At 42.6% G+C, this 13,980-nt stretch overlaps 1 long non-coding RNA gene across 1 annotated transcript; it reads right to left on the bottom strand.

Annotated features, from left to right (window-relative positions):
* Window positions 1-12,460: 12,460 nt before the first annotated feature.
* Window positions 12,461-13,175, bottom strand: LOC121709083. The gene is made up of 2 exons (XR_006031834.1): window positions 12,899-13,175; window positions 12,461-12,572 (listed from the first exon to the last, which is right to left on the bottom strand). It is a non-coding gene; the product is annotated as an uncharacterized LOC121709083 (long non-coding RNA).
* Between the last annotated feature and the right edge of the window lie 805 nt (window positions 13,176-13,980).

Genomic DNA, 13,980 nt, shown 5'->3' on the forward strand with positions numbered 1-13,980 from the left:
GCTGTAGATTGAGGCTCTTGAACATCCCAAACAGTCCTAACTTAATAGCCTACCATAGGCATAGACTAATAATACTTAATATTAAGTTCATGGGCAATGGGGAGTGAATGATTCTCCTGGCGTGAAACACACGGTGCTGTTGAATCTGCCAGGTCGTCAGTAGAGCGCAAGAAGCACAGGTCAGCTGTCCTCCGCTCCGCGGCCTCTCATGCAGACACCGGAAAGCCAGGCCGCAGACCAGCGGCCCAGCGGTCGGACCTCCGACGGCGACACCATGCAACACAAAGCAACGACAGCATAGCTAGCCGCCTGAAGTTGCAAGTGGCGATCTCCCTGCAGACAATCAACTCGACCCGCGACAGATTATAACTCTCACAATGTCTTTAAAACTCACTCGCCATGTACAAATAATCATGTGCTCTATTGTTCCTACAAAAGTGTTTAGCCTGCTTAATGCATAACCATCAGGAATTGTTAGAACTACCCGTCATGAAAAATGTGACGTCAAGCCGTGGTGACAGTCACTATGTTGGAACCGGAATGTTTATCATTCCATGAAATTTTGTTTTTTATAAAGTAGCCTAAAACACTCTTCAGTGGTCAGTCGTTTGTGAACAACCGTGGGGTACAGACGGATTTCCTGTTATCGAGACGATTCGTAGTTGCTTTTAATCAAATGGAGTACAGGCTGTTTTAAACGTGTATTACGTTTCGGCCGTCGAAAGAAGACGATCGGGACCCAGACGGAGACAGAAACCGTCGATGTTGGTAGCCAGGCTGGATGGAATACCATTACAGCAGAGGCGGGAACCCAGGCTGGAGGGATATCCATTAGGCCTACAGCAGAGGCGGGATCCCAGGCCTACTGGGAGACCGTTGAAGCCGACACCCAGGCTGATTGGACTGACGGTAAGATTGTAGCTTATTTCTCTCCTAGCTGCTTTAAATGGGGGCTGCTGTTTAAATAGGGGCAGCAGCCGTGGCCTAGCACTTCGGACTTGTAACCGGAGGGTTGCCGGTTCGAACCCCGACCAGTAGGCACGGCTGAAGTGCCCTTGAGCAAGGCACCTAACCCCTCACTGCTCCCCGAGCGCCGCTGTTGTTGCAGGCAGCTCACTGTGCCGGGATTAGTGTGTGCTTCACCTCACTGTGTGTTCACTGTGTGCTGAGTGTGTTTCACTAATTCACGGATTGGGATAAATGCAGAGACCAAATTTCCCTCACGGGATCAAAATATCAAATTTCCCTCACGGGATCAAAATATCAAAATACCTACTCAGACCAATAGCCATTGATCCGTAAGATTATGTGTGTAATCATCTCATAACCTTAGTCTCAACAAAGGTTTTATTATTGTCTTGTAGGCCTCGTTATCTTCCTGAGGGCAGGATCCCAAATGGTGAGCACTCATAATTATTTAGGGTGTAGTTAGGCTACTTTGTTTGATAGAACATTATACCAAAGTAGGCTATACGCTATGTCCCTTCTTGCTGCAGGGTCTTCTGGATGTTGAGCATAGACAAGTGCTGCCATTCAGGGTAGGCCTATTTATTGCATTTTTATGTCATCAGCATGAGTCGATGCAAATTGGTGACTTTAGCTCTCCACTGCTTTCGGCTTTTCCAGTTAAAATACATTTTAAAGATAATTTTCACTGCCATATTATGTATATTTGTACGTTTACGGTATTGCAGACTCAGGAAGTCCAGAACATGCGCCAGACAGTGGGGTTTGAGCACTCTGAGTGGTTCTCCAGTGGTCCGAGGGTAAACAAGCAAACAATGAAAACATTTTGCCATTGTATAGACTAGGTTTTACCATCTGTGTGCCTTTTTCAGTGTACCTCTCCACTTCTGTCCATCAGTGTGCTTATTTTATATAGTGGGTGCAGGTGAAACTCTCCTGCATGGAGAGGCTGGACGACTCCATGAAGAAGCAATGGTGGCACCTGACCAACACCTTCTACTTGGAGACCCCAGAGGTATTCTAATTAGCAAAGACTTGTTGGTTTGTTTGATTGTCAAATATCTTTAATTCAATGGTTAACACATTTTCACGTCACACTAATTTCTAGGGAAGCCGTGTGCAGTACGCTTCCGTGAAGCTCGTCACCTACATCCAGGTATAGATACATACTTTAGCTGGAGAGATGTTTCTATAGTCATGGATCTCTACCCCCCTTTAACACATAATTTTTGAGTGAACATGCAGATCATTATTCAGTTGGTATACAGACCATGTTGTTTTGTTATTCTAGCGGTACTGTGGTGGGATCATCCATGTATCGTCCCGCAAGGAGACGGAGTCTAGCTTTCATGTAGAGATGGATGGAGTCCAGGTATTTTTCTTACTGTCACCCATCAATTGTTTACTAAGTCTTATATATTATCATTATCACATGGTGAATGGTCTTCTACAGATGGTCGAGATTGCGAAAACCTTCCAGGAAATGACCATCTCTGCAGATGGAAGGGTTTCGACCATGGAACGGACTTCGTGGTCCCTGCTCCTACCATCCCTGTTTCTCAGCCTGGCTCTGGTTCTGACACTCCTGGCTCTGACACTGCTGCCTCTGGTTGTGATTCTCCTGGCTCCCGACACTGCTGCCTCTGGTTGTGATGCTCCTGGCTCTGACACTGCTGCCTCTGGTTGTGATTCTCCTGGCTCTGACACTGCTGCCTCTGGTTGTGATGCTCCTGGCTCTGACACTGCTGTCGGTCGTGGCGCTGCCTCTGGTCCAAAATGCTTCCTCTGGTCCTGATGCTTCTTCTGGTCCTGACGCTGCTATTATCTCTGATGCTGCCCGTGGTCATGGCACTCCTAGTTCTGGTTCTGTCCGCTGTCATGGTTGTGGCGTTGTCCATGGTCATGGCGCTGCTGCTGATCTTGGTGCTGTCGGTGCTCCTGACCTCGCTGGTGCTGGCACTGACCATGTTACTGATGCCGCTTGTCCTAATGCTGCAGGTCCTGACGCCACTGGTGGTGCTGCTGAAGTTGCTGATAGGCTAAACCCAATCGGGCAGCTTGAGGGGGCTCGTGCCAGGCTGGCCCCTGTGAGTTTTGTGGAACCTCAGTGTCTGTTGCCCATATATTCATTTAGCAGTTCTGCCTAATTCACACCACTCTCTGTCCTCCCTTCTGTAGCAGGTTCAGGGTGGGTTCCTGGATCGTCTGGTGACAGTGATCCATGCCTTCCTGCCCTCAGAGGCGTTGCCAACTCAGGCAGTACAATGCTGGGAGCTGCTGCAGGTAAATTCCCTCTTCACCAACCACGTCCTGGATGTAGTTTATGTATCAGTAGCCTTTTGGACTGAATAAGCTCTCTTTGTGTCTGACCACAGGCTGATGTGCTGGGTTTCGGTGTGCCATCCAGTAGGACCATTTACACACGGGAACACAGCTGCCAACCTTTGTGGACCAGATGGATATAGGGAAAAGAGTTTTTTGTTTTGTTTTAAACCAGTAAAAAAAAATATTTTAGCTCAACAACCTGTGAAGTTTCCATCTATTCTTTGACACACTTTAAATAGCAACATAGTAATGAAACAGTTTACAATGTATACCTGTAACTGTGAGTCTTACTTATTTTACTATGCAATTACAAATAGTGCAGAATTAATTATTTACTAATATTTTTTTATATATATGAATGCACTTGGTGTTGTTTGGCACTCTCATTGTAACAATGTACAGTATTTTGTAATAAATTTGCTTCTGGGTGATTACCATCTTGTGAATTCTTAGGTGAGATATAGATAGATAGATAGATAGATTACTTTATTCATCACCAAAGGAGAATTATGGTGCATTGCACAAAGGAGAATTATTGTTACAGCAGCAATTAATAATATAAACACATATCACACATATACATACATACATACATACAAGTAAAAAAAAAACAATTGGATATAGTCAAAGGGGAGTTGTTGTAAATAGTTATGGCAGTGGGCAGGAACTATGTTCTATAACGGTCCTTGTTACAGCGAAGTTGGAGCAACCTCCAGCTGAAAACACTCTGTTGTCTGACTAGTTTGTTCAGTTATGTTAAAGCTGCAGTTGGCAAGATTTTTTTTGATCATATTCACTGAAACTGACACTATGCTCCGACAGAACAATATAAATCAGCTGGTTTTAGAAAAATGAGAGGGTGGTAGTAGGGGAGGGGCATTGTTGTAAACATTAAAAATGTTGCCTAAGTCCCCTCAATCTGTCAGACTTGCCAACTGCAGCTATAAGGAGCTTTTGCAACATCCTTCTCTCAACAACTAACTCTAGGGGTTCATGTGTACTTCCAATTACAGAGCCAGCTCTTTTAATCAACTTTTTGATGTAATTTGCCCTGACACTGGTGCACACATTAAAATACCTAAGCTGCCTCAAGAAGTATAGTCTGCTCCAGAGATGGCAAAAGTAGGCTACTCACTTAAGTAGAAGTACAAAATAAGAAGATTTAAAAAGAGAGACGGGCACTCTTGCACTCTGGTAACATTTGTGTGGTCCAGGTGCTGTTGAATAAAAAATGGTTGTCATTCACAAGACTACTTTTACTTTTATACCTTAAGTAAATTTCCAAGCCTGTACTTTGTTACTTTTACTTGAGTAAAGAAGTTAAACCAGAGTATTTCTTAACACAAGTATTTGTACTTCTACTTGAGTATGGAAAGTGAGTACTTTTGCCATCTCTGATGGGTGCTATACTTCAATTATCATTACTATCATTATCATATACTTCAAACATTCAATTATCCTTATTACTGTAATCTATATGCCCACTTCTGAATTGTGTTGCATCTGTAGGCCTTTTTATGAACTCAAAATAGCAATTTAATTATTTCAACTCATTTCAGACATTCCGCAAGCTATTAATCCTCCGTAACACATATTTGAAGAACATGAAATAAAACCTTACTTTTAGTAATTTAGGCTACCCGATCTGCAATACGTTGCCAACAGCCTTGCCTTGCTTTGTTTGCTGCTGACGTATTTGATTTTTGTCGTAGAGGGAGTTTTAATTCCTCGTAACTTGTCACAATAATTGTGCATTCCTCGTCCATAAAATAAGGTGATCGCATCATCATTGAAAGTGATGACTTGCGCTGCAACCCACCCCTTTTATGTGAACGCGCACAAACTCCAATTAGGTTAACCCCGGTTCAACAAATCAACTTCTTAATCAGCGTCGTAGTACCGATTAACACCACTTATGATAACCAGGTTTTGTCAACCCCGGTTTAACAAAGTAACCCTGGGTTACGGGTAGGTTAAGCTTCCTTCGTAGTACAGGCCCCTGTTACAAGAGGGTCTGGCGTCCCTTTGTTATGATGCACTTCCTGCGACGGTCATTCGTCTCTAAAGTCTTACAGTCTTACCCACTCCAAAGTACACCCGAGGCAAATTCCAGACAATCGATGTAAATGTCTGTGTTGATAGAATAGTGTAAGAAATACAACCTCGCATCGCGTTGCAATAGTTAGTTGGTGGTAGGCATTTAAGCAACGCAGCGGCGGACTGACCATAGTACCAAGGCTACTACTAGTAGGGTATACTACGAATCTCGATTAGTGGGTTAGCGAGGTATGTTGCGCTCAAAGCCAGGGTATGCTGTGACACGAAAGTGGATCTGTTTTAGTGTTGCTATATCACCATGGTATCTTATGCTGTCAACCAAACCTGGTCGGGAAGAGGTTATGTGCTAAGTTATAGCTCAAATTGTGTAATCTACCGCCCACTGACCAATCAATTGTCTTAAAAACAAAGTTCTCACGTGTAGAATTCTGTCATATAGCTTACAGGTGGAGCTCCGCCTCTACTAACATTTTGGATCTCGAATGCGCTTTAATAGTGCTGTGCGTGCAAATATCCCACTATGGACGTGCATACCATACAACAACTGATGACAATTGATTTATTTGATGTTATAGGTTAGACACAAAAAATGACCGCAGTGTAGATTAAGCCAAAGATAATTCATGCGTAGCAAGATGGGTCGTCCTAGTTCATGTCTATGAGGGCAGAGTGGAGTTCAGTCAGAGACGGGCTCTGGTTCAGTCCCCGCCTGTATAGGGGCGTGCCACTGACGTATGACTGACATTTGAACTCCTCGGTTCCACGCCAGACAGAAGCCGGAGTACAAAACAAACTTGGTATACACCTTCATTAAAGGTGCCCTGCCACACAAAACCGTTTTTACTTGTATTTTTTTAAACATGTTAGGTCCATATGTGTTTGAGCTATGTCGTGAATGTGAAAATTATCAGCTAACTCCTCTGTCAGCTCTAGCCACTGAAAAGAAATAAGCGGAGAAATTAGGCCAATTGCAGAAGCTCTTCAGATTGACGTGGAATTGATGAGCTCATTACTATTCATGAGCTCGCCCAGTTGAGACCATGCCCACAAAATTCGTTTAGCTCTGACAGTTTTCGTAGGTCTATGCAAGAATGGCAGAACCCAGACTCAGTTTATTTTTTGGAACAATGCCACAGGCTTTGCTAAAAGGTTGCTGTTGAAGCCTGGAGCAGGCTACCATCGCAGTCTACGACCAGTGCCTGTAAGCAAAACGTAATTGTCAACTCAAGGAAGTGCTGTTATACAGGTTTAATGAACTTGCTAGCCTAGCAGGTTTTATTTATGCACATTTGGACAATGGTAGCACTCGCTATAGCCAAGCTAAATTCATGCCATGAAGCTAAAATTAGTTGATAACGGCTGTCATGTTATGGACGAAACCTACTAGCTGTTAGCCAATCAGAGTCAAGCAGCTTAGCTCGTTGAATATTAATGAGAACTGGCGCAAATCGAGCCAAGTCGTCGTGCAGGCTTTCAATACCACACTAGAATGGCTTGAAACAAGGTAACCAAGGCATGTTTTCCACAAAAAATGTTACAGAGTATGGTAGAACTTCAGACATTACCACAAAGTAATGAAATACGTGTAGCAGGGCATCTTTAATGTTGATTTTCTACCGACTGGAGGTTCATACTGTCACAACATTCTCCTGAAATGGGGAGGAGGGTTTGGAGATCATGATACCGTGTCCGAAATGTGCATCCATTGCTCAGAAAAATAAGGCTTTGACAAATTCTGGGAAATTCTTGGATTCTGCCATAGACCTCAATGTTAAAAAGGGAGCCCGATCACTGCATAAATGGGGGATAGTGGCCCCCCCTCGTGCGGGGCGTGTACTACTGCTACCCTATTTGCATTTCAAGTATCTTCGTAATCAACCATCTTTGATTAAGCTATCGCCAGACAATGTCGGAGAAGGGGAGAATTGCCACTCTCGGGAAACTTCCAGTTTCTGAACTGGTTGCAGTTCCATTTCTGGTTCCACATGAGGGTGCTCACGAATAAGTGCAGAATGGAGGTCTATGGAGCTGTACCCCTCAAATCCACTTTTCTCGGAATATAATTTTTTGCCCAGAAATTTGAATGTTGCATGCAAAATACACACCGTTGAATATTATATTTTTTGAGTCACTTATTTGTTCTAAAAAGCCTTTCAAATGCGTCAATGACGTCATTCATTAGCAGAAAGCTAGTGTGTTGTGGGCAACAACGACCCAACCTGTAAGAAATCGGAAAGAATCGGAAAGACTCGTTCATTCAACTTTTGACCTATAATCCATATTGAGCTTGCAGAAACCAAAATCAAATCTTCGATTTTTCAACGACAACCAGGTGAAAGAGACACATTTAGCCGTCTAGCTCCATAGGCCCCCATTGTTTTTGCACTTATTTGTGATCGCCCCTAGCGGAACTGCAACAGATTGCAGGTACAATGGAGTTAATAGGGAGTGATCCGGCTCTCCGTAAACGGGCTCTGCTATCGCTCATGAATGTGGAAGTAATTGTTTTTTTAAATAGAGGTGGTCTTGTGCGTCTCCACGTTTCACGATTGGCCAACAACATCCCAACACCGAGAACGCGCACAGATCTGAGCTGAAAGCCTAGTTTGACAAATATATCACATAACTGCTATCATAGTATCACTTAACGTATACCCCTGAGTCAAGGCTTTGTGAAGCCTCGATATGTCTACATAACCTAGATATGTCTAACGGTGTGTTTCCACACACCGAAATTTCGCGTCGCTCTCATTAAGGTTGAATGGAGACGAAATTCGCCCCGGTTGGACGAAATGAGAGCGAATCGCCGAGGCAGGCGAAACAAAGTTGGCGAAAGTTTAACTTTATTTAAATGAGGACCATTCGAGAACCAATCAGGTCTGCGTGTTTGTGTTTGGAGGCGGGAGTTACAAAAAAGTCTGACCAAGATTTGTATGTGATTCAAATGTTTCTACACGAACATTGGCACTTGTATCAACACGAATTTCGGTTTATATGACACACAAACTTAGTCAGAGCATATACACCACTAAATAGACCACAAGATGTTAGTTTAAGCACTCAAACTTTTTGGCTAGCTGACAGGCGAACTGCTAGTATGTTTGTACATTGGATTGCATTGCAAACCTAGCTAGACAGCTATAGCTACATGCTGCAACATGAAATATATTATGTCTTATTGACCTTGTTGTTTCTGTGAACATGAATTCTTGTTTATAGGCAACATCAACTTAGTCGAGGCATAAAGACCCCTGGATATCGTCATTAGGTACTTAAACATTTGAACTAACTGATTAGCCTAATTAGCTCGCTTGCCACCACTGGCTAGACACTGCAGTCAAAAGGTTAGCGGTTTGGCTATCACGCCCCCGAGGCGAAATTTCGCTGGCCGAAATTTGTGAGGTGTTTCACTGTGTGGAAACCCACCGTTACGTGCTTTGTAGTATACCCCTACGTATCCCCATTGGAGTGCACTTCTATGTTTACTTTTCGGCGCAGTACTACTAACCGGTAGCCTAGAAATCTAGACGCACCCTAGCGACCGCAAATTACATTTTAATGTGGGCAGAGAATGTCTAATAAGGGGAGAACTGCCACTCTCGGAAAACTTCCGGTTTCTGAACTGGTTGTAGTTCCTTCTGTGGTTTCACATGAGGGCGCCCGTCCACGAGTGCAGAATGCATGGAGGTCTATGGAGCTGTACCCCTCAAAAGCCACTTTTCTCGGGATATAATTTTTTTTCAAGTAATTTGAATATTGTATTCGAAAGGGGAGGCAAAGAAAATACACTCGGTTGAGTATTATATTTTTTAAAGTCAATTAATTGTTCTAAAAAGCCTTTCAAACGTGTCAATGACGTCATTCATTAGCACAATGCTAGCGAGTTATGGGCAACAACGACCAGAAATCAAAAGTACTCGTTCATTCAACTTTTGACCTATAACCTATGCTGAAGTTATACAAACTACAATCAAATCTGAGATTTGTCAACGACAATCAGGTGAAAGATACAAATTTAGCCGTCTAGCTCCATTGACTCCCATTCATTCTGCACTCATGGCGATCGCCCCCAGTGGAAATCTGGTGGAACTGCAACCAAAATTCGGTACAATGGAACTTAATACGGAGTGGCCAGGCTCTCCGTAGACGGGCTCTGGTGTGGGTCTGGCTCGTCAGGCTAACTAACCGGAGCAAGTATAATTCCGCCGCTGCTTAGAAACTAGTCCCTCAAAATGTAATGCGATCATTGAAATGCAAGGATAGAATAATGTTAGAAACTAGATGTACCGCATAGCAAAATATGACCGCCGCTCAGTACATCCATTCCGCGAAAATAAATCACACTTCAATTTGTCTCCATATTTTACTCCATCCCCCACTCTTGAAACTTTTGTGTAGCCTATGCTTGTTTGGCATGCCTGAGTGTGTGTGTGCGGCTGCACAGAAAGTAGCCTACTGGTGCTGAAAAGGTGAATAGATTGTAGAATAGCCAAAGAAGATGTAGCATTGTTATAAAACCTTTAAAATCTCTAAACAATCACAAGTAGGGCAGTTCATCACAGTTCATCCATTGCCACTGAATTGATGAAAGGTCACCTGTAGGCTACATTGTTTTTGGGGAAAGCAAAAGGTATCAGCATAATGTCATTTATTTATTTATTTATAAACAAAAACATCTCTGTCAGTTCCATGCCGTTTTCAACAGCTATCAAAAACAAAGGTCATTTTTGGATGGATGGATTTTTTGTGATTTTAGTCATCTTTAGTTCATGTAATACTTTATTGTCAATGCACAAATTAAGTAACGAAATGTTGTTTTACATCTAACCAGTGGTGCAAATAACTGACATGTCCAAATGGGCCTTGATGAAATGCGTCGCTAGACTGTTCATACACATTTTGACAAAACTGTAACTAACAAACTAGATCCTAATAGAAAGCTGTTAGCTTCCCTAAGCTACAGGTAGGCTTATAAGGTGGGCCTATTTACAACATAAATTGTCAATAGGCTATGCTGGCGACACAAATAAAATCTCCTTTGGAAACCAATCCCTTACAGTATCAAGCGGACTTAAACTGCCATATCGTGGCGAAAAGTTGTAATAAAATTCACGTAGCTCCATGAGTCAAGGAAAGCGCGAATGAAGTAGCCACTTCTAAATGCGACCCACTACACAGTAGCTTAAGGTGTGTTGCTAAAGCAGCCATAATGAAATGAAAGTGTCATTGTTTGGATACTTCACACACGTGCTTTTTAATTTCACAGACTACAACTACCGAGCTGGAATCAAAGCACATCGATTCCCCTCTCACACCCTCCACGCACTTAAAACAAAATAAACAGGGGCCTCAGTCTCACGCATGTATAGGCAAAACTGTATCAGACCGGTGTAACGTTGGTAAATCTTCCATTGCACGGAATGATTTTTGTAGCACGTGTAACAAATGACAGTCGAAAGATACAATTACAGTGCTGCTATCAATTTGCTTGGTATAACCGCATTTATAGTTTTCTATAAATGCAATCAATCAAATTGGCCTCCATCACTCAACCAACGCTAACGGTAACATTACCTAGGTCCTTATTGATATTATAAGAACGTACCTGCCGTAAAAACCAAGCATGTCTGATAAACATCCTCAGATTTATTTCGGCTTCAAGAAGAAATGGGAATTACATTTCATGTGAACATCGTCCTATCCTTATTAAGGTGCCATGTGTAAGAATTGAGGTAAAAATATCCAAAAAATTAGCTACACGCATCAAAAGAATGAGAAGAAATAAGGGTGATGATGTCATTAAAAAAATGCTGCATAGATATCAACCTGAATTAGCATGCTAAATTACTAGCCACAGCCCGACAGGTGTCATAATACCACTTTCGGCCATGGGAGGCGGTATGCGAGCAACATAACCGCCAGCCAAACTGTAATACACATTTCTCGGTTGTTACTCTAGGGTAGACCAACTCACTTTCTGAATACTGCCCCCATCCTTTATGGAATGTGGAGTATGAATTGATTTTTTGGCGGACATACACATGGCACCTTTAGACGTTCTCTGCGGTAGCCTAAACCAGGGGTCCCCAACCTTTTATGTACCATGGACCGGTTTGATTCCTATTTTTTTTTTCACGGACCGGCGGGGGGGTCGGGGGTTCCATGTTCCATATGTGTTGTGCATGCATTACTTGAAAAGAACTAGCTCCAGTTATGAACAGTGAAGGTAACGATCTCTTGTGAAAAACGTGAACTTGAAGAAGTGAAAATTGAACAATATGAACTATGAATATTGAACAACTTGAAGCTAAAGTGTGAACATGCTTAACAAAATATGGGAACAAAACATGGGAACTAAACGTGCATTACGAATATAACCAGTGTGAGCCCTGCTTGTTTCCCTGCAACAAGAAGCTTCCATCTGGGGGTGATGGAAGACAGTGACACCCTCAGTGTGTTTGAAATGTCCAGTCGATTGCGCAATTTGGTCTTAGTTGCAGTCATTGCCGAAAACCCGGCCTCGCATAGATACGTGGTGGGAAACGTTTTCAGCGCTTTTACGGCTATCTCGGGATATTCTGCTTTGGTTTTGATCCAAAAACCCGCCAGAGAGGTTTCCTTATACACACTCTTAAGACCATTTGCAATTTCGAACAACTGCTCTTCCTCCTGCGCTGACAAGTTAGGACTATTACACTCTAAAAAACATTGGGTTAAAAACAACCCAATTTCAACCCAATCACTGGGTAAATAGTGGTCGAGCCCAGCACTGAGTTATATTAGCCCCGAAAATTGGGTTGTTCGGTCAACCCAATGAGTTGGGTTGATAGTCTAACCCAAACATTGGGTTATCGTAACAACACTGTTAGGTTAAACCTACATAATTGTTGGGTAGGCTATCTTATATAACCCAGGATTTATATTATTTTCACTGTCATTTCTGGGTTATGCTGACCTAATGTATGGGTTATTCTAAGTATCTTATTTTTCTCCTTAATCCAATCATATTAATTGATAATAATTCAAATAAATGTTTGCAAATCATTAATGTTACAATATAATGTTTTAAAATCCATCCAATGGGCAACAATAGCCATGCAATGAAATAAAACAGTTCGACATTTATTTATTTTGCAGTTTATTTTTTGAACAGATAGCTAGAAAAAGCTTGTGATACTTCCATGAAGGCAGGCAGATTCCACCGTCCGTTTTGGGGATCACACCTGTGAATCAAAGAAAAAAAAAGAGTGCATTAATCACTGTTATTTACAGAACTTTATATCAAGATTTCCATGAACCATTATCATTGAATGATGTTGACAAACATTAAAAATCCACCAGGAGACAAAATATTAGCGCAACACACTCGGAAACCATGACCACCTATGGACTTGTGTGTGTGCGTGTGTGTGTGTGTGTGTGTGTGTGTGTTTGATTGTGTGCAATCATTGTGCATTCTGATCAGTGGTGAAGGGTAGCTTCTACATCTCTGGGTGGACTTTTAAAATCCGTCTGGATAAAACATTTTAAAAAAGTTAAAGATACATACCTTACGAAATCGCCTGATTTCCATTGCATGCTGACAGCTGGTGGACTGGACGGTTGGAAGAATAACGATGTTTTTTCGAATTCTCAAATAACTATGCAGCTGTGTTAAAGTCACCCAGGTGCTGGGTAGTGTACTCCACGTCGGGTGGGAGAGAGGAGGGGCGCTGTTCTAAACTATCAACCCAACAAGCTGGGTTACAGAAAATAACCCAACATGAGTCAAAACAACCCCACAAAATGCCCTGACAGCCTCAACCCAACGTTTGGGTTGAGAAAATAACCCAATATTTTTTAGAGTGTAGGGATATTGACAAATGGCTCATTGGTTTGCCGTGGATCTTTGGAGGATGGGAAGTAACGCTCAAACTCATTTGAAAGCGCAACAAGGTGATCAGCTGCGAGAGAAAGTGCCCTACGTCAGTCTCTCCCAAAACCCCCACTACTGTTTGGAACATATCAAATACACCCCAGTCCACTCGTCGTCCCCACAAATCAAGCTTGCTTTAAATGCAGCGACTTTATCTGCCAGTTTAAAGACAGTCGTCATTCTCCCCTGGAGTGACAGGTTGAGGTCATTAAGCAACCCGAATATGTCACACAGGTAAGCGAGTTTTGACACCCAGTCCTCATCACTAAAATGTGCAGCTAACGGTGACTTTTTTTCTGTAAGAAATCTCTGCAGCGGCTCTCGCAACTCAAACACTCTGGCCAGTGACCTGCTAAAGATGCTTGTTTTTTGTTGCTCATTCTAGCAGTTTAGCTAACTTCGTGTGACACTACCGTTCGCCAAGAACTGATCAAGTGAAGTGAGCTGACCTGAGGCTGCGCAGCGCTGAAGGCAATATGTAAAAGTGTTGAAGGCGGGACAGACAGACGTAAGAAAATAGACCTTGCAAAATGCAAACATGCGTGCAATCAAACAACTGCATATAGACCTATGCCATGTAAAAACGTGACATTATTGCGAATTAAATTTAGTTTAGTTCGCATGCATTTTTTTAAAACTCATGTCGTAGGCTACTGCCCGGTTAGCGGCCCGGTGGTTGGGGACCGCTGGCCTAAACTATAGTCCTTGTAGGAAGC

Source organism: Alosa sapidissima, chromosome 1, assembly GCF_018492685.1.
Source record: "Alosa sapidissima isolate fAloSap1 chromosome 1, fAloSap1.pri, whole genome shotgun sequence".
NCBI lineage: Eukaryota > Metazoa > Chordata > Actinopteri > Clupeiformes > Clupeidae > Alosa > Alosa sapidissima.